This window comes from Cryptomeria japonica, unplaced genomic scaffold, assembly GCF_030272615.1.
Source record: "Cryptomeria japonica unplaced genomic scaffold, Sugi_1.0 HiC_scaffold_173, whole genome shotgun sequence".
NCBI classification, from domain to species: domain Eukaryota; kingdom Viridiplantae; phylum Streptophyta; class Pinopsida; order Cupressales; family Cupressaceae; genus Cryptomeria; species Cryptomeria japonica.
The window spans coordinates 7501-14643 of NW_026728995.1; the positions used below are offsets into that span (position 1 = coordinate 7501).

A 7143-nucleotide genomic window follows, 5' to 3' on the forward strand; every position below is an offset into this window, starting at 1 on the left:
TTGCATTGTTTTCCCCGGGTGCGCTCCGAGGTGCGCAACATCGGTGCGCACCAAGGAGGGCTCCGAAGTGTGCTCCAAGGTGCGCACGATTCGGAGCTCGGTTTGCCCGGGGTGCGCACACCTTGGCTGGGTTGCGCACCCTTTGTGCGCTCCAAGGTGCGCACGAAGTCGGAGCTCGGTTTGCCCCGGGTGCGCACCTTCGCCAGGGTGCGCACCTTGATGCGCACGCCTTGGCTGGGCTGCGCACCTTGGTGGGCGCCATGGTGCGCACCTTTCGTGCGCTCCAAGGTGCGCACGAAGTCGGAGCTCGGTTTGCCCCGGGTGCGCACCTTGGTGGGCGCCATGGTGCACTCCGAGGTGCCCAAGATTGGTGCGCACCAAGGAGCGCTCCGAAGTGCGCTCCAAGGTGCGCAGGTGCGCGCGAAGTCGAAAGTTGGGTTAATTGTCCGGTTTGCCTCGGGTGCGCACCTTGCGTGCACCTTCGCCAGGGTGGGCGCCTTGGTGCGCACACCTTGGCTGGGCTGCGCACCCGGGCGCGCACACCTTGGCACCCGCGTTTCCTTCATTTTAAATTTTTTTTTTTTACAATCTCTCAAGTGGGAAATTCTATAATCTCAACTTTTTTTGCCTTTTCAGGAAACTTTTGAATGGAGCGCATCATTGGTGCGCTCCGAAGTGTGCTCCAAGGTGCGCACCTCTGGTGTGCTCCAAAGCTCTCTCCAGCTGCGTGCACCTGCCCCGGCCGCGCACCCGGCCCCGCCCAGCTTCGCTCACCTGTCCCGGGCGTCTGGTGCGGAACCTTAGAGTAAGAAACATCACCGTGCACCTTGGCCAACGTGCGCGACTCGACCGAGCGCGCACTGGCCGAGGTGCACACCGATTTCACCTGGGTGCGCGCGCAGCACCTCGGGCGCACCGGGGTGCGCGCACAACGCCCGGGTTGCACCGTGGCCTGTGTGCTCGGGGCGCCTCGGGTGCGCGCTCGGTGTCGCCCCCGCGCGCGCGGTAGTGCGGGCAGCGCACCCCGGCCCGGCCCGGCCCCGACGAGAACGCAAACGGGCAAAAGGTTTATTCAAATAGCATTGCGACGCCCGGCGAAAAACTAAGAAAGGGTGCAACACCGGGACTTCCCGGGAGGTCACCCATCCCAGTACTACTCCGGCCCAAGCGCGCTTAACTGCGGAGTTCTGATGGGATCCGGTGCACTAACGCTGGTATGATCGCACCCGTTATGAGCTTGTCGCAGTGTGTACTTAGCAAACCGCGACCCACGTGCGAATCCACCCCGGCCACCCACCCCCGTCGAGGTGCACACCCTCCCTCGCGAAGTGCGCCCCGTTCGCCAAGTGTGAGCCCTGCCCGGGTGCGCGCACCTTGCTAGGGCGTCGGGTGTGCACCCGGCCCGGCCTACGTGCGTGCACCTGGACGGGGCGTCGTGTGCGTGCAGTGTCCCGTCTGCAACGCGGTGCCCACACACCACCTCGGGCGCAACGACCTGCGCTCACATGTGGGCCGAGTGCACCTTGGTGCATGTTCGGGGCGCCTCGGGTGCACGCTCGATCTTGCCCCGGTGCACCAAGGCGCTCGGTTTGCCCCGGGTGCGCACTTGGTGCAAGGTGGGCACCCAAAATAGGGATCAAGCACCAAAACACAAGTTTCGGGATGCAAAATGGGACCCAAGGACCACAAATGCGTTCCAAGACCCATGATGGGTCCACGAGAACAAAAATGTGTTCCGAGACTTAATAAACAAATATTGGGTTTTAGGAGAAGAAACATGCTCTGATGCCCAAAACGAGAATCGACCCCGAAAAGGCCACAGGCCAAAAGTGGGATGCGAGACAAAAAAAAATGGGACCCGAGGACCAAAATTGGGTTCCCAGGTCGAAGACAGGGCAACCGGACAAGAAACGACCTCTAAGGCTCGAAATGAGTCCCGACGACTAAAACTTGACAAGAAGCACCCATCAGGCACCCAACTCGACACCCATGGGATGCCGACCCACCCGGGCTTCCACCTAGCACACCTTGGCACCCACCCACCCTCGCACCCAACCTCGCACCCAACTTAGCACCTTTGAACCCACATTGGCACTCACCCTGACCCTGGCACCTTGGAACCCACATTGGCACTCACCTTGACCCTGGCACCCACCTTTGCACTCACCTTGGGACCCACCCTGGCTCCCACCTCGGCACCCACCCAGACACCCACCTTGGTTCCTTGGCACCCACCTTGGATCCTTGGCACCCACCCCGACACCCACCTTGGCACGCAACTTGGCTACTTGCCACCCACCTTGGCTCCTTGACGCCCACCCCGACAACCACCCCGTGACCTACCCTGGCTAGGGTTGGTGCACACCCACCCTGGTGCCCACCTTGGCACCCACCCCATGACCCACCTTGGCACGCACCTTAGTACCCACCCCGTTACCCACCCTAGGACCCACCCCGTGACCCACCTTGGCCAGGGTGGGTGCCTTGGTGCGCACAACTTGCCTGGGCTGCACACCAGGGCGGGCTCAAGATGGCACCCGCGTTCCGTTTTTTTCACTATCTTTCAAAACGGAAATTTTAAAATCTCGTTTTTTTTTTTTTTTTGCCTTTTCTGGAAATTAGTGAAGGCAGCGCATCAAAGGTGCGCAATGCTGGTGCGAACCCGGGAGCGCTCCGATGTGTGCTCCAAGGTGCGGCGTGCACGAAGTCCGAGCCCGGCTTGCCCCGGGTGCGCACCTCGCGTGCACCTTCGCCGGGGTGAGCACCTTGGCTGGGTTGCGCGCCCTGGTGCGCACCAAGGAGCGCTCTGAAGTGTGCTCCAAGGTGCGGCGTGCACGAAGTCGGAGCTCGGTTTGCCCCGGGTGTGCACCTCGGGTGCGCACCTCGCGTGCACCTTCGCTGCGGTGGGCACCTTGGCTGGGTTGCGCGCCTTGGTGGGCACCATGCAGTGCACGAAGTCGGAGCCCGGTTTGCCCCGGGCGCGCACCTCCGCCAGGGTGGGCACCTTGGTGCGCACAACTTGCCTGGGCTGCGCACCAGGAAGGGCTCAAGATGGCACCCGCGTTCCGTTTTTTTCACTATCTTTCAGAACGGAAATTTTAAAATATCGTTTTTTTTTGCCTTTTCTGGAAATTAGTGAAGGCAGCGCATCAAAGGTGCGCAACGCTGGTGCGAACCTGGGAGCGCTCCGATGTGTGCTCCAAGGTGCGGCGTGCACGAAGTCGGAGCCCGGTTTGCCCCGGGTGCGCCCTGGTGGGCACCATGGTGCGCACCAAGGAGCGCTCCGAAGTGTGCTCCAAGGTGCGGCCTGCACGAAGTCGGAGCCCGGTTTGCCCCGGGTGTGCACCGCGGGTGGGCACCTTGGTGCGCATGCCTTGCCTGGGCTGCGCACCAGGGCGGGCTCAAGATGGCACCCGCGTTCCGTTTTTTTCACTATCTTTCAAAACGGAAATTTTAAAATCTCATTTTTTTTTGCCTTTTCTGGAAATTAGTGAAGGCAGCGCATCAAAGGTGCGCACCTCGCTGCCCACCACGGTGCGCAACGCCGGTGGGCACCCGGGAGTGCTTCGAAGTGTGCTCCAAGGTGCTGCGTGCACGTTGTCGGAGCCCGGTTTGCCCCGGGTGCGCACCTCGCGTGCACCTTCGTCGGGGTGGGCACCTTGGCTGGGTTTGCCCCGGCTGCGCTCCGAAGCGGGGTTATTGGAGCGCCGCCTCTTTTTTTGTCGGAGCGTTTGGTGGGGTTTCTCGCATTGGCTCTTCCCAGGCCCGGTTGCCACCCTGGCGCGCACGAAGTCGGAAGTAGGGTTAATTGCCCGGGTGCGCACCTTTGCCAGGGTGGGCACCTTACCTGGGCTGTGCACCCGGGCGGGCTCAAGATGGCACCCGCGTTCCGTTTTTTTCACTATCTTTCAAAACGGAAATTTTAAAATCTCCTCTTTTTTTTGCCTTTTCTGGAAATTAGTGAAGGCAGCGCATCAAAGGTGCGCACCTCGCTGCCCACCTTGGTGTGCTCTGAGGTGCGCACCCGGGAGCGCTACGAAGTGTGCTCCAAGGTGCGGCGTGCACGTTGTCGGAGCCCGGTTTGCCCCGGGTGCGCACCTCGCCTGCACCTTGGCCGGGGTGGGCACCCTGGCTGGGTTTGCCCAGGGTGCGCTCCGAAGCGGGGTTACTGGAGCGCCCCCTCTTTTTTTGTCAGAGCGTTTGGTGGGGTTTCTCGCATTGGCTCTTCCCAGGCCCGGTTGTTGGGTGCGCTCCCACCCTGGCGCGCGCGAAGTTGGAAGTTGGGTTAATTGCCCGGGCGCGCACCTTCGCCAGGGTGGGCACCTTGGTGCGCACACCTTGGCTGGGCTGCGCACCAGGGCGGGCTCAAGATGGCACCAGCATTCCCTTTTTCTCACTATCTTTCAAAACGGAAATTTTAAAATCTCGTTTTCTTTTGCCTTTTATGGAAATTAGTGAAGGCATCGCATCAAAGGTGCGCACCTCGCTGCCCACCTTGGTGTGCTCCGAGGTGCCCACCACGGTGCGCTCCGAGGTGCCCACCACGGTGCGCAACGCCGGTGCGAACCCGGGAGCGCCCCGATGTGTGCTCCAAGGTGCGGCGTGCACGAAGCCGGACCCCGGTTTGCCCCGGGTGCGCACCTCGCGTGCACCTTGGTGCGCACACCTTGGCTGGGTTGCGCGGCCTGGTGGGCACCATGGTGCGCACCAAGGAGCGCTCCGAAGTGTGCTCCAAGGTGCGGCGTGCACGAAGTCCTAGCCCGGTTTGCCCCGGGTGCGCACCTTCGCCGCGGTGGGCACCATGGCGTGCACGAAGTCGGAGCCCGGTTTGCCCCGGGTGCGCACCTCGCGTGCACCTTCGCCGGGGTGGGCACCTCGGCTGGGTTGCGCGCCCTGGTGCGCACCAAGGAGCGCTCCGAAGTGTGCTCCAAGGTGCGGCGTGCACGAAGTCGGAGCCCGGTTTGCCCCGGGTGCGCACCTTCGCCGCGGTGGGCACCCTGGTGCGCACCATGGCGTGCACGAAGTCGGAGCCCGGTTTGCCCCGGGTGCGCACCTCGCGTGCACCTTCGGCGGGGTTGCGCGCCCTGGTGCGCACCAAGGAGCGCTCCGAAGTGTGCTCCAAGGTGCGGCGTGCACGAAGTCGGAGCCCGGTTTGCCCCGGGTGCGCACCTCGCGTGCACCTTCGGCGGGGTTGCGCGCCCTGGTGGGCACCATGGTGCGCACCAAGGAGCGCTCCGAAGTGTGCTCCAAGGTGCGGCGTGCACGAAGTCGGAGCCCGGTTTGCCCCGGGTGCGCACCTCGCGTGCACCTTCGCCGCGGTGGGCACCATGGCGTGCACGAAGTCGGAGCCCGGTTTGCCCCGGGTGCGCACCTCGCGTGCACCTTCGCCGGGGTGGGCACCTCGGCTGGGTTGCGCGCCCTGGTGCGCACCAAGGAGCGCTCCGAAGTGTGCTCCAAGGTGCGGCGTGCACGAAGTCGGAGCCCGGTTTGCCCCGGGTGCGCACCTCGCGTGCACCTTCGCCGCGGTGGGCACCATGGCGTGCACGAAGTCGGAGCCCGGTTTGCCTCGGGTGCGCACCCCGCGTGCACCTTCGCCGGGGTGGGCACCTCGGCTGGGTTGCGCGCCCTGGTGCGCACCAAGGAGCGCTCCGAAGTGTGCTCCAAGGTGCGGCGTGCACGAAGTCGGAGCCCGGTTTGCCCCGGGTGCGCACCTCGCGTGCACCTTCGCCGCGGTGGGCACCTTGGCTGGGTTGGGCACCATTGAGCGCTCCGAAGTGTGCTCCAAGGTGCGCACCATGGCCCTCCAAGGTGCGCAGCATGGCGTGCACGAAGTCGGAGCCCGGTTTGCCCCGGGTGCGCACCTCGCGTGCACCTTCGCCAGGGTGGGCACCTCGGTGCGCACACCTTCTCAATGTTTTCTTGCCTTTTCTGGAAATTGGTGAAGGCAGCGCATCAAAGGTGCGCACCTCGGTGTGCTCCGAGGTGCGAACCCGAGAGCGCTCCGAGGTGCCCACGAAGTCGAAAGTCGGGTTAATTGCATTGTTTTCCCCGGGTGCGCTCCGAGGTGCGCAACATCGGTGCGCACCAAGGAGGGCTCCGAAGTGTGCTCCAAGGTGCGCACGATTCGGAGCTCGGTTTGCCCGGGGTGCGCACACCTTGGCTGGGTTGCGCACCCTTTGTGCGCTCCAAGGTGCGCACGAAGTCGGAGCTCGGTTTGCCCCGGGTGCGCACCTTCGCCAGGGTGCGCACCTTGATGCGCACGCCTTGGCTGGGCTGCGCACCTTGGTGGGCGCCATGGTGCGCACCTTTCGTGCGCTCCAAGGTGCGCACGAAGTCGGAGCTCGGTTTGCCCCGGGTGCGCACCTTGGTGGGCGCCATGGTGCACTCCGAGGTGCCCAAGATTGGTGCGCAACAAGGAGCGCTCCGAAGTGCGCTCCAAGGTGCGCAGGTGCGCGCGAAGTCGAAAGTTGGGTTAATTGTCCGGTTTGCCTCGGGTGCGCACCTTGCGTGCACCTTCGCCAGGGTGGGCGCCTTGGTGCGCACACCTTGGCTGGGCTGCGCACCCGGGCGCGCACACCTTGGCACCCGCGTTTCCTTCATTTTAAATTTTTTTTTTTTACAATCTCTCAAGTGGGAAATTCTATAATCTCAACTTTTTTTGCCTTTTCAGGAAACTTTTGAATGGAGCGCATCATTGGTGCGCTCCGAAGTGTGCTCCAAGGTGCGCACCTCTGGTGTGCTCCAAAGCTCTCTCCAGCTGCGTGCACCTGCCCCGGCCGCGCACCCGGCCCCGCCCAGCTTCGCTCACCTGTCCCGGGCGTCTGGTGCGGAACCTTAGAGTAAGAAACATCACCGTGCACCTTGGCCAACGTGCGCGACTCGACCGAGCGCGCACTGGCCGAGGTGCACACCGATTTCACCTGGGTGCGCGCGCAGCACCTCGGGCGCACCGGGGTGCGCGCACAACGCCCGGGTTGCACCGTGGCCTGTGTGCTCGGGGCGCCTCGGGTGCGCGCTCGGTGTCGCCCCCGCGCGCGCGGTAGTGCGGGCAGCGCACCCCGGCCCAGCCCGGCCCCGACGAGAACGCAAACGGGCAAAAGGTTTATTCAAATAGCATTGCGACGCCCGGCGAAAAACTAAGAA

General features: G+C 63.7%; 1 non-coding gene across 1 annotated transcript; it reads right to left on the minus strand.

Annotated features, from left to right (window-relative positions):
- Nucleotides 1-1109: 1109 nt before the first annotated feature.
- LOC131867478 (5S ribosomal RNA) lies at nt 1110-1228 on the minus strand. Its single transcript, XR_009366031.1, has one exon. It is a non-coding gene; the product is annotated as a 5S ribosomal RNA (ribosomal RNA).
- Nucleotides 1229-7143: the final 5915 nt, after the last annotated feature.